The sequence below is a fragment of the Lissotriton helveticus genome, chromosome 1_1 (genome assembly GCF_964261635.1).
Source record: "Lissotriton helveticus chromosome 1_1, aLisHel1.1, whole genome shotgun sequence".
Lineage (NCBI taxonomy): Eukaryota > Metazoa > Chordata > Amphibia > Caudata > Salamandridae > Lissotriton > Lissotriton helveticus.
This window is the reverse complement of record NC_136057.1, coordinates 1,960,086,875-1,960,100,302: the sequence shown is the minus strand read 5'-3', so window position 1 is coordinate 1,960,100,302 and position 13,428 is coordinate 1,960,086,875.

Here is a 13,428-nt window from a genome sequence, read left to right as displayed (position 1 = left end):
GTCCCATGGTCAAGACAGGATATTCTGCTTTTTACAAATAATTTTCCTCGGCTGAGGGAGAAGCCTGTGGAATGGTATCGGCAGGTAGACAGATTTATCAAAGTTTCGAAAGTTCTGTGGATTGATCTGGATGGATTCTTTGACATAGTTGTCCCATCAGATCTTTGGACAGAATGTAAAATTGCTGTGAGTTGGCCAAAAGTGGAACCGGAGCGAATTAAAGAGACAGGTGCTCCAGCATCTGAGGTCATGGATCTGTATGACAAAGTGATTTACTGGTTGAAAAAGAAAATTGCCCCAAAAGAAGTTGATTGGGTAAAAATAGACAGAACAAACCAGGAACCAAAGGAGTCAGTTCATTCATTTTATGAAAGGTTACTACTGGTTTTTAAGCAGTACAGTGGCTATGAAAAATTAGATGAAAAGGATATGAGCCATTTTATTTACAGATTTGTTTATGGTCTTAGACCAGAAATTGGAGAAATGACCAGGAATAATATTGTCGGATGGCAGTCAAATTCAGTTGATGATATTTTGAGAAAGGCAAAATACTGCAGTGATGAATTAGAAGTAAAACAAAAGAAATTAAAAGAAAAGGCAATGTGGGCACAAGTGAAGGTGGCTGAACATCAAATTGCAAGTCTTGAGAATAAAAATGTAAACTTTGTTCAGAATCAGAATCAAAATCATGGTCAGGGAAAGTTTAAAAATAATTTTAACAAGCCAAAATGTAATGTTAACATTGAGGAATTAAAACAGAAATTACCTTGCTTTAATTGCGGGGAAATTGGACACTGGAAGCGCGAGTGTAAAAACCCGCCCAGAAATTTTAAAAACGCATCATTAAATCCACAGATGAAGAGTGATGTGGATCTGCAGCAACAGCTACAGCGACAGTTAAACGACTTGAGTCTTCAGCAACAGCTACAGCGACAGTTAGTGCAACAGCAGAGTCAGATTCCACAGCCTCCTTTTCCAAACTGCGGGGGTGGTCAGAGGTTTAATTCAAATACTGGATTCAGCGGAGGTGATCAGGTAATAAGAGCTCAACGGCCAAACGTGCAAAATGCATCGGGACAATTTTTGATAACAGGAAACCAAGAAAATGATTCTGATGACTGCTTCTGACGGTGCCTGAGAGAGGGGGAAGAGTGTGTAATTGGAGCCACTCTTGAGGTTGACCAGTCTGGTCCATATGTAAATGGTAAAGTGAATGATGTAGAAATCACTTTTCTTTTTGACACTGGTGCTACCCGTTCTACTGTTAGATCAGTGGAAATTGAAAACCTGCCTCTCTCTGGGGATTCCATCCAAGTAGTCGGTGTAAGTAATCAGCAAATTAAAACAGATCTGACAGAACCTGTGAAGGTGGAAGTTGGCAATTTTAAAGACAAACGCAGGTTTGTAGTATGCAACAGCAGTCCTGTAAACTTATTGGGGAGGGATATATTGTGCAAGATGAATTGCAGAATATATTGCTCACCAGAAGGAATTGAATTACAAACAATGGAGGAAGATGGGCTGTACAGATTAACAATGTTAATGGTTGAAGCAGAAGAAGCAGGATTATTTCCTGTATTTGATAAAGAAAATGTGCCTGATGAATTAAAAGAGACAGTCAAAGCTGAAATTTGGGATTTATCAGGAAACGAGATGGGTTTGATGAAACATTTGGATCCAGTCAAAATCACAGTGAAGCAGGGAATAGATTTTCCCAACATTCCACAGTACAAAATGAAAGCTGAAACAATTGAGGGTGTTATTCCTGTGATTGAGAAATTCATTAAACAAGGTGTTTTGAAAGAAATTGAAAGCAGTCCTTGTAACTCACCGATTATGGGGATCAAAAAGCCAAATGGAACGTATAGGATTGTTCAGGATTTGAGAAAGGTTAACCAAATTGTTGTTCCTTGTTGTCCAGTTGTTCCGAATCCTGCAGTCATTCTTTATCAGATTCCACATGATGCAGAATGGTATACTGTCATTGATCTTTGCAATGCGTTCTTTACTGTTCCATTGCATCCAGAGAGCCAGGAAATCTTTGCGTTCAGGTTCCAGAGTAGGACCCTAGCATGGTGTAGAGTTCCTCAAGGGTATACAGAGAGTCCTTCTATCTTTAATGAGCTGTTAAAGAAATCTTTGGAAGATCTGGATTTACCAGGTCGATCAACCCTGGTACAGTATATTGACGACCTTTTAGTGGCGGCAAAAACAAGAGAAAACTGTGTTACAGATACAATTACTCTTTTAAATCATTTGGCAGATGAGGGACATAAAGTGTCTCCTGTAAAATTGCAGTTTTGTAAACAGGAAGTAAAATACCTTGGTCAAAGAATTGCAAAAGGAGTCAGACAGGTGACAACTGAAAGAATTAAAATGATTCAGGGAATGCAACCTCCAAAAACGCAAAGACAGGTCAGAATGTTTCTGGGAATGGTTGGTTATTGTCGTCAATGGATTAGTGGATTTTCAGTAATTGCGAAACCACTGCAGAGACTGACAAAATCAGACATAAAAGATCCAATTATCCTTACTGAAACTGAGTTGGAGGCTTTTGAAAAATTAAAAAGAAGTTTATGTGAAGCTCCAGCTCTGGGCATGCCAGATTATGAGAAACACTTTGAGCTATATTGCAGTGAAAGAGAGGGATGTGCATTGTCTGTCTTGATTCAGAGACACGGAAATTTAAGGAAACCAATTGCCTACTTCTCAGCAGTTCTTGATCCAGTTGCAAAAACATTACCAGGATGCTTAAAAGCAGTTGCAGCAACTAGTGTGAGTCTGGAGCAAAGTGAAGGAATCATAATGGGATTTCCTGTAAAGGTTTATGTACCTCATTCAGTTGAAATTCTCCTTACAAGGAGCAAAACTCAACACTTGACTAGCAATAGACTCACGAAGTATGAAAAAACTATTCTGGGATCAGATAATGCTTCAATAGCAAGATGTGTGAATCTAAATTCTTCCACATTGTTGCCTGATGGTAATGTAACAGAAATTGGAGATGAAAATGATGTGGATCATGAGTGCTTGGATGTTTTGGAACACTGTACCAAGCCAATGCAGGACATTAAAGATGTACCTTTGCCTGTTTCAGATCATGTCTACTTTGTAGATGGTTCCTGTCTGAGATCAGAAGGAGGTGTTTTAAGGGCAGCCTATTCAGTCTGCTGAGATAAGGCAGATGTTGTGGAAGCATCATGTCATGAAGGAATTCGTTCAGCACAGGTGGCTGAATTGATTGCTTTAATTCGTGCATGTGAAAGAGCAAAAGACATGAGAATTACCATAATAACGGATAGCCAGTATGGGTATGGAGTTGTGCATGATTATGGACAACTCTGGTCTCAGAGAGGCTACATGACATCAGCAGGTTCACCAATCAGAAACGCAAAATTTATCAAAAGATTGATTGATGGCATACAGCTGCCAAAGGAAATTGCTGTGGTGAAATGTGCTGCTCATCAGAAAGGTGAGGATTTTATCACCAAAGGGAATGCTTACGCAGATGAAATTGCAAAATATTGTGCAAGAAACAATTTTGCACTTAATCGGGAGAAAAATGATGATTATGCTTTGAATTCACTAATGCTAACATCAATAGTTGAAACATGGCAGGAAGTTAAAGATTTGCAAGATGAAGCTGATGATGAAGAGAAAAACACATGGTTGAGAGCAGAATGTAGACAACGAGATGAGGATGGAGTTGGGACCTACAAAGATGGCAGGGTAGTTTTACCAAATTGCATGATTGCTGACATGGCCAGAATGTACCATGGGCCAGGTCATATTGGAAGAGATTCAATGATTAGGCTTTTCAAAGAAACTTGGTTTAATACCAAATTCAGAACAATTGCAGAATCACTTTGCCAAAGGTGTTTGGTCTGTCAACAAATGAACCCAAACAGAAAGACAGTTGTGGGAACGGGAACGATAGGACGGGAGGGTGGTCCTTTCACAAGATTACAGATGGATTTCATTGAGATGCCCAAACACAACAGGCTACAATATGTTTTGGTAATTGTTTGTTTGTTTTCAAGATGGGTAGAAGCATTCCCAACACGTCACAGTGATTCAATTACTGTAGCAAAACTGCTTTTGAGAGAGATTATACCAAGATACGGATTCCCTGTGACTATTGGGAGTGATAGAGGAGGTCATTTTGATAACAAACTGTTGAAATTAATTTGTGAAGCATTACACATTGAGCAGAAGCTGCACTGTGCATACAGACCAGAGGCATCTGGAGTTGTTGAGCAAATAAATGGAACGATCAAAACCAGAATAGGGAAAATGTGTCTAGCTACAGGTATCAAGTGGACAGATGCTCTTCCACTTGTTTTGATGACCCTGAGGAGTACACCAGATAAAAAGACAGGTTTAAGTCCTCATGATATTCTAATGGGCAGAGTCATGAGACAAGCATTCATACCAGTAGGAAAACTGTTGAGCATTAATGACAGTGCAATTTTGGAATACTGTAAGAAGCTGTCTGACGTCGTGACTTCTGTGTCCAATCAGGTGGGAACTGAAGTACAGTCAAGAGACAAAGTGCAAACGCATGATCTGAGACCTGGAGATTGGGTGAGAACAAAAGTTCACCGAAGAAGGAACTGTCTAGTGCCGAGGTGGCAGAAACCGAGACAGATGATACTTGTGACAACAAATGCAGTAAAGTGTAGAGGAATAAAAAGGTGGATTCATCCTAGTCATACTATTCCTATACCTACACCTGAAAACTCTGATGAAGAAAGTGATACAATGGATGATTCAGATTTTGAAGAAGAAGCTGAAGAAAATCCAGATTCTGAAGATCGACAGGAAGGTCGACGTCTGGAGAATACATCTGTGAATGGAGATTTGACTGAAAAAGATTTAGAAGTCATTGTTGTGGACTCTGAAGATGATGAAAATCTGCTAGAAGGTGAAATAGCAGAAGAATCTGAAAAGGAAGCGGAAGAAGCAGAAGAGGCTGATCAAGTTCAGAAACAAGACCAGGAGAGTATTGAAAAGCAGAAAAGAAGCTCTGAAAGCAGGAACAAGAAATCTGAAACTGGGAAGTTGAAGGTAATTGAAGAAGAAAACGAATTGCCAAGTACCAGTTGTGAAAGTAGAGTTCCTAACGGAGTGCGGCTGCCGAGTAGAGAAGTATCTGAGTCAAGAATTGAAGTTTTTGACAGTGATTCTGGAGAGAGTGATGACAATTCTCAAATAGGGAGATTGAGAAAGAGATCTTGGAGAACTGAATTGAATGTGAATGAGCCAAAGAAGAAATTACCAAGAAAAGGTGATAGCTGGCCAGGTGAAAACGGAGGTCTGAGATACAGATTGATAAACAGGTCAAAAGAACAGGTGAATGAGATAACTAGTCAGGGAGACCCTGAAAAGAAAGCAGAGGTGGGAAAGAAAATAGAAGTTGTCTCTAGAAAAACAAAGAGAATTTTGAGGGCAAATCAAAAATATAAGTCTCCTGAGTGGGCTTACATTATCATTCCACCTGTAGTTGAGATACATAGTAGCAGTCAGGAGGAAATTGAGGACAATAGTGACAATGATTGAAGTACTAATCTGTTAGAATTTAGGTTTCTGTTTTTGGCATAAGGCTGAAGAAATTGTGTTAGGTGAAACAAGGTCGAAGAAATTGTGTTTAGTTGGTAAATAGCTTGTGACGCAAGGTCGAAGAAAAGCTGGTAGAGGGTTTTGAAAAAAAAATTAAAAATTAAAAAGGGGGGTGTTTAAATTTTAGGTTTTACATTTAGACATATTTTTAAATTTTTGTTTTCTTTTTCTGAGATAAGGCTAGTGAAAATGCCTGTTGTTCTGAAGCGTAGTACCTCGAAATGTTCCATTCTTAAAAATTGCTGTAAGATGACTCCGATATGTATGCTCATGTTAATTCTGCTCTGGTTAGTTTTAGCTGTCATCTTTCCTTTCGGGATCGAAAAGGAGATGTACAAAGTCAATATGACAAGCAACGCTTCAGTTAGTCAAGACAAACATAGTGCAACAAACAAAGCTAACAAAGTTATCGATCACAGACCCAAGGCTCATCAAGATAGGTCTGTTGGTGATTTTTCTAGCAATACATTTTCAAGGTTTTTGGGAGAGTATGTTAAGGTTATGGGTGTCAAAGATTGTTACATTTGTGTAAAGTTACCTGCTTCTGTTTCTGAGGGAGTGACATACAATATGCTTCCTCTTACTTATGGCATGACTTGCAGTGTGATAGCTAGCTTATTTTATCAGACTGGTCGTTTGGAGTATTACTATTCCAATTACGATGAGATTTTTGCTAACCTGAAAGTTGAGAAGACTGTAAATAAACACAAACAAGCTAAACAGATGAGGGATTTCTCTTTAGTTACTAATGAACTTACTTATGAGTATGCTTACAGAAATAATTTAACCTGCAAATTGAGAACTGAGGAAAAGACTTTCCTGAATCTAGTTGAGGAGAGAAGGGCAATCTATAAAAGGAATGAGATGGTCAAACAGACCAAATCCAAGTTTTGGCAGAAGGAGGATGAAAAATTTGTTGGCAAATCTCTTGACAATGTTGCAATTCACATAGACAAACCAATTAGTGGTAAGCTTTGCATTAGAAGAGATAATACACTTTTTGACAATTATTTTGTGGGTGCTAGCAATTGTGAGGACACTTACCAAATCATGGGGGGTTGGGGATTCAAAGGTGGTAAAGACCCAATTTTTCCTGGAATTTATTTTGTTTGCGGAGACAAAGCCTATTATAACCTCCCAGACCATTGGTATGGGACGTGTTTTGATGGTCTGGTTTTTCCAAAGATATTTCATGTTGACAGAAATGCGGAAGGCTCATTTGAAATTAGTAATCATGTAAATAGGTATAAAAGAGAAAGCTTCTCAGAAATTTTGGGAGACATTTTTGAGGCAGTGATACATTTAGTAGGTATTACCCTGAATGCAGGTAGAATCAGAAAATTGTCCACAATAGTTGACAGATTGTCAACTGACACAGCTGGTGGTTTCCAATTAGTGGATACCGAGGTCATTGCAATTAGATCGATGGTAATGCAAAACCGTCTTGCCCTGGACATACTCCTAGCCAAAGAGGGAGGAGTCTGTGGCATTTTACATGTTCAGCATTGCTGTACATATATCCCAGACGAAAGCAGAAACATTGAAATGTACATTAAGAACATCACAGAGATGCATTCGGAAATAGTCCCATTAGAAGAGGATGATTTTTCAGAACGTCTTTCCAAAAGATTTCAGGCTATCAAAACCTTGTTTCAAGAGATTGGTGGTTCAGTTTTTGGCAAGATTCTAACACCTTTGTTTGTAATAATTTTTGTGTTAGTCTTGTTGAAGATTAGTTGCATGTTACATAAGAGGAAAAGGTACATGAAGGAAAAGAGAAGAATTTACAAAATCAGAAAGGAACAGGAGAGGGAGGTAAAGCTGGAGGAGTTTCGTAGAGCTCAATATGATAGTTGCAAAGAAACAGCTGAAACAAGTCTTTAGAAATACTAACACAGTGAAATCAAATCATGTTCATCATAGATAAAATGTGCAAAATTTTGGGTGTGGTGTGGTGATTTGGAAATCACCAGATGAGGGAGTTGATGGAGCGAGTTTCAGAAATGCACTCATTTCAGCTCGTGAAGTTATACTTCCATAATTAATAAAAAATATTAATGATGATGTGTGTTGTGTGTTTACTAAATCAACCTAGAATAAAGTTGCAGTCACGAATATACGGGATTAATATTATGTGCTCTATGTTGCAGCAAGTACGTTTTAAAAATAATTTACTAACCTTGTTTGTTTGTCTATTGTCTTATTAATCGCGGCTGTTTAAATAATGGCATGTGCCTATTTTTTTTTGTATTCTTCTGTCTATGTGGTGTCTTTTTATTTTATACAGGTATGCGGAGAATCCTGCTGGACTAAATGAAGAATGGTAGATACAAATGCTGCTTTATTTGTTTGCTTCTGCTAAGTAATATAGACTAATGGGTTAATTATTAGCAATTGTGGGTGGGTAACAGAACGAACTATATTTCTTGCATTAATTATTCTTTTATGTTTGTTTATATACTAGTTAACGTGAAAGCGTTTTTGAGGCCTAGTGCATTCGTGATTGAGAAAATTCTGCTCGGAGAAAGCAAGAGTCCAAATGTGGTCGAATTCCCTGCCAAAACTTTTGACGTGATGAAAAATGACAAAAAACACAGTTGATGGACAGAATGTAGAACAATGTCATACATTCACCCCAGTACAAGGATCTGGGCCTAAATCCATCGTTTTTTTGCACTCCTCATCACCCTGGGTTAGACACTGGCTATATGCAAATCAGCTCTGACCCTGTGCCTCATGGGAACAGTCCAGTCCGAACTACCAAGCCATGTCTTTCCCAGACCGGAATCAAGCATCCAAGGACCGGTTTCTGGCTATCAGCCTTCATCAGCCTGGATAGCTTGACTCCAGTGGTGTGGAGAGCCTGGGACTCACGTCTGAGCATACCCAGCACACTCGGGGTGAAAATTGCAAAAAACACAGTTGATGGACATGAAAATGAAACGTGATGAGCTGACTGTTCTTTAGTCAAGCAAGGCCAAGGCCAGGAACCGGCAGAGGAGATTGACAAGTCAAGGAAGTTATGAACCCTGTTATTATAATGTTGCAAACTGGAGGAAGCCTCGCAATTCGAAAAGCAAAAGGACAATGGACTCTAAGAAAGAGACGGAACTAAGGTTCAGAAAAATGTAATGACATGATGGCCTGTCACTTGACAGCCAATCGGACTCCGACTTGAGCAGAAAAATATAAGTTTTTCTTAGATTAGTTTAGTGTAGGAAGGTATAAAAACTCTTCCCCCGGGGAAGAGGCCGCTGCTTCTTGCTGACCTCTAGATGGGTGTGTCGTGCTGATGAACTTCTCTTGGAGCACGTAAGAGACCCTAAAGACTTTTACCCTTTAATTCTTTTATATAGCAAGTGTAGCCAGGAACTTAGAATTTCAATAATGCCAAACTACTATTTTCTATTTGAATTATGCTTTTAAATTTTACTTGAAACTGTCATTACCTTTTGCAAAGACTTTAATAAAAATGCTTTAATAAAAGATTCTAATGCACTCTCTAAATATTAGTTAATAAAAACATTCTTTGAAAATCAAGCTGGCCTTGTTTTTTCATGAGTTTAGGTTACTAATAGCAGATCTTTTCACCACAGTGGCTTATTTAATCATAGGGTTTGTTAAGGTGTGATGAATTTGTTTTACTGCAGTTGTATATAAATGTATATATTTTGTGAATAGGTTAATTAGGTCACATGATTCAGTTGGTCAAAATATGTCATGTTAGTTTACGGGCTTATGAATAAATTTTGGTGAGTATTGTGAAGTTGGGTAGCGTTGCTTATGACATATTTCCTATAGGCCGCTGGATCAGCTACAGCAAGTGCCGAAGGAAGCCGACCCTCCAGCTGATGCACTGATCGAGAAGCTGCCCGTTCTCTCGCTGAGAATCCAGCTCCAGTGTTTCCAAGCTCCCCTTGCGGGGTGTTGGGAAATCGAGTCCCGAGACTGAGATACCAGACCTCCTTCATTCTAAACTAAGGTATGGAGCTGATTAGAACCTAAGAGAAATCTTGGATAGATTCTTGGCAAAGAAAACCAAACCTATGCTACACAATACTTACTCCCTCCCGGGTACTAGACTTAGGTTAGGTACATTGGGGTAGACGTATTTTAGAAGTACTAGTTGAGTATTTTAGCCTGTGTATTTATGTATGTATTTTTATATGGCTTAGAAACCATACAATGCTCTTACAGTATTATTTTATAATATTGTTCTCGCTGTACGCATTATACTTTGCAGCTGCATTACAATTGTAGCAGTTCACTTTACTTGCATGAGAAAGAAGGCTGTTCAATAAAGCCTTTTATTTAAAACGCCTGTCTCTCTAGTTCTCTACACCTCTGTTGAAACGAAGCATGCACGATTGACTGAGTGAAATATTCATGTATTGTTTCCGCGACTCTAGAGATACAATTCTTATTCTTGGGAAACAAAGTTGTCATGTTTATGCGGTTGTCAGAAACTTGTGTATTCGAGAAAGTTTCTAGTGACCTCTGAGTTAGCTGGCACACTCACTATTAAGTTTAATATATTCGATAGAGACCTAGTCGACCTCAGTCCTACGTCTAAACTATAGGATATATTATTCCAATGCTCAGAGCCGATTGGGAATATAGGAACTACACTACAGGAGCGAGTAACATATTCTTGGTGCGGCCCCGGAGAAAGACTGATAGTATGTTTTTTTTCCCCGAAAACTGGCAGTTTGAAGCAAGAGGTCTCTGGCGGACAGGGAGTTTCTGATTCCTCCAGATACCACTAGTTTCTGTGCCAGATAAGCAGGGGGGTTTGTGTATAATGCCTTGTGTGTGATGCTCAGCAGTTTCAACTGTATTCTGACCTAAAGGGGAAGCCAGTTCAAAGCTTTCAGATGTGAAAAGATGTGGTTGAATTTCCTTAAGCTGGTAAGAAGTCTGGTGGCTGGCTTGAGGCAGGATTTCAAATGTGCCAGGGAGATCTTGGGTAGACCCGAGAGGGTGGAATAGCCATATTCCAGTCTAGAGATGACCAATGCCTGGACTGGCATTTTTAGGTAGGGAGCATCGATGAAGGGTGTCAGCTTCCTTAGGTAGCTCATGTGGAACCTGGCTGATTTGGCCATCGAGTTGCTGTGGTCCCACATGTTCAAGTTGCAGTCAAGGATTATTCCCAGAGATTTGGCCGAGTCCACGATGGTCGGTGGGTAATTTAAGGCTGTGATGGCATTGATCCATATCTGAATCTCCGGGTTGGTTTTTGTAGGGGAAATTAGGAGAAATTCTGTTTTCTTTTCGTTGAGTTTGAGTTGGTTGTAGGCGAGCCATTGGACAGTCAGTTTCAGGCCTCATTCAGGGAGAGAATCTCCTCGAGAGATGAAGTTTTGATGTTTATTTGAGTGTCATCAGCGTACATATGGTAAGAGATATCGGTGGTGCGTAGTACCTCAGCAAGCCGCTCCAGGTAGAGGTTGAAGAGGGTGGGGACAGGGTTGATCCTTAAGGGACTCCAACTGTGACCGGGGAGGGAGCAGATAAGTTGCTGTTAATTAGGAATCTTTCTGATCGGTTATGGAGGAAGGACCCTAACCCGTTATAAAACAGAGCCATCCAATCCCATCCTGAGTTTGAGGCGTTCAAGTAGTTTTTTATGGTTGACCTTGTCGAAGGCAGAGGATAGATCTAGGAGGATTAGAAGGCAGGTTTTACATTGGTCAAGGGCTTGGAGGGCATCGTCAACAATGTGGAGCATGGTAGGTTCAGTGCTGTGCCCAGGTCTGAATCCAGATTGGAAGTCATCGAGTAGGTGGAAGTTGTTGATGTGTTGACTTAGTTGTTGTTGGACACACTTCTCTAACCCTTTGGCTAACAGAGGGATGTTGGAGATAGGTCTGAAATTGTCAGGGGAGGCTGGATCCAGCGGTGTTTTTTTCAAAATGGGGAGGACTTGGCCAGCTTTCGGAGAGTCAGGAATCAATCCCTGCCGGAGAGAGGCGTTAAATATTGCAGTCCAGCTAGGAATAATGGATTGGGCAGCAGCAGCTAGGCAGCTGGATGGGAGTGGGTCATTAAAGTGATTGTTAGGGTTTAAGGTAGATAGGATTTTAGAGACTGAGTCTTCGTCATAGCACTTGAAGTCAGTCCAGTGTGCTTGATTTTTAGGTGAAGCTCGTGAGGGTAGCGAGGAAAGTGGAGACAGGTCAGGAGGGGGTTGAAAGTAGGTGGCGGCACTGAGTTTGTTTCCTACGGCTGTGATTTTGTCAGCGAAGAAAGAGGAGAATGCCTCGGATGATATTAGAGACTGAGGAGTTTCTTTCGATATTTTAGCCAGTTTATTGGATTGGTGTTTGACCAGTTTAAAGAGCTTGCAGGGTCTATTCTTGGCAATCTCCAGTTCCGATCTGTAGAATTCTTTTTTTGAGTTAAGGATGTTCTTGTTGTAGGCGTTTCTCGCCTGGCGGAGAAGTTTTAGATGAGCGGCAGATGGGTGCTGTTCCCATATTCTTTCAGATTGCCTGAGGGATCTCCTCTCCTTGTTGATGGATCCAGTGAACCAGAGGTTTCTGTCTTTGATTTGTGTTCTTTTTAGTTTTAGTGGGGCTAGGTCATCAAGAATGTTCGATATACCTGGGCTATATGATTGCGAAGCGAGATATTGCGCAACTCTGGGGGGCCTCCAGGCCCCCTGCCCTCTCGCAATGGGAGGATAATATGGATTGGTCCATGTTCCGTGAGAAAACTGTCTATGTGGCCAGGGGTAGACCCAGGGCATGGGTGAAGGTATGGGGTCAATGGAACGAATACCGTGGCGACATTTGTACTCCTCCCCTTGTGGACACTATCGAGATTACCCTATCTCCTTAGGCTAGCGTTCCCGGAATCTTCATATAGGGACTGGGCTGGTGTCTCCGGCTCTTCCCCTCTTCTTCTTCCTGCTCTCTGCCCCCCTCCCCCCCCCCCACTCCATACTCCTTAGTGCTTAGGATATTACTACTGCGCCTCCGCTGCTGTCCCCCCCTTGCGTCCCTTGGGCTGACCTTCAGTGATACACTTTCGCCTTTCTGTGTGTTTGTTCTTTCATATATATAAAACCTGTTTTGGTCCTGTATATAATGTGGAGTAAGCATTGTTGATTGACGGTTACCTCTGCGGGCATATGTGATATGTGTCTACTCCTTTTTAGCGGCTGGCCCGTGTGGTTGTAGGCCCATCCTTGTACATTTCTGCTTGCTCAAATAAAGGTTTTTAATAAAAAAAAAAAAAAAAAAAAAAAAAAAAGAATGTTCGATATAGTTGCTGAATAGTTATCACTAAGGTCTCTGACCGTTGTGATATGCGAAGGGGGGGTTCAGATTTACAGCAGGACTCCAGTACCCTATGGTCGAGGTTCTTGGTGTCTCTGACCCGGCGTTTGGGAATCAACAGTTACGGGGACTTTGTCTTGTGGGTCCCAGGTAAAAGGAAGGCAATGGGGTGGTGTTCAGACCAGTCTCATGCGTCTATAGAGGTAAGCTTGATTGTTGATTCCTTAGAGATGATCCAGTCCAGAGTGGCCCCTTTCAAGTGAGTTGGGAGAGTGCAGGCTTGGGTCAGGGCTTGATCGGCCAGGAGGTCTTTGATGGCGTTGACATGAGGAGGCTTGGGATCGTTCCAGTGCTGGTTGAAATCACCAAGGAAAATCTCTTTAGCGTTGGAGGAGATCTTAGTTGTGATGATTTCCTAGAGGTGATCAGTGAAGGAGTCGTTCATGCCTGGAGGCTGGTAAAAGATGTGAAGGTTGCACAGTTGGGTTGAGTTGCTGCAAATGGAGAGGACAAGGTATTCGCAGGA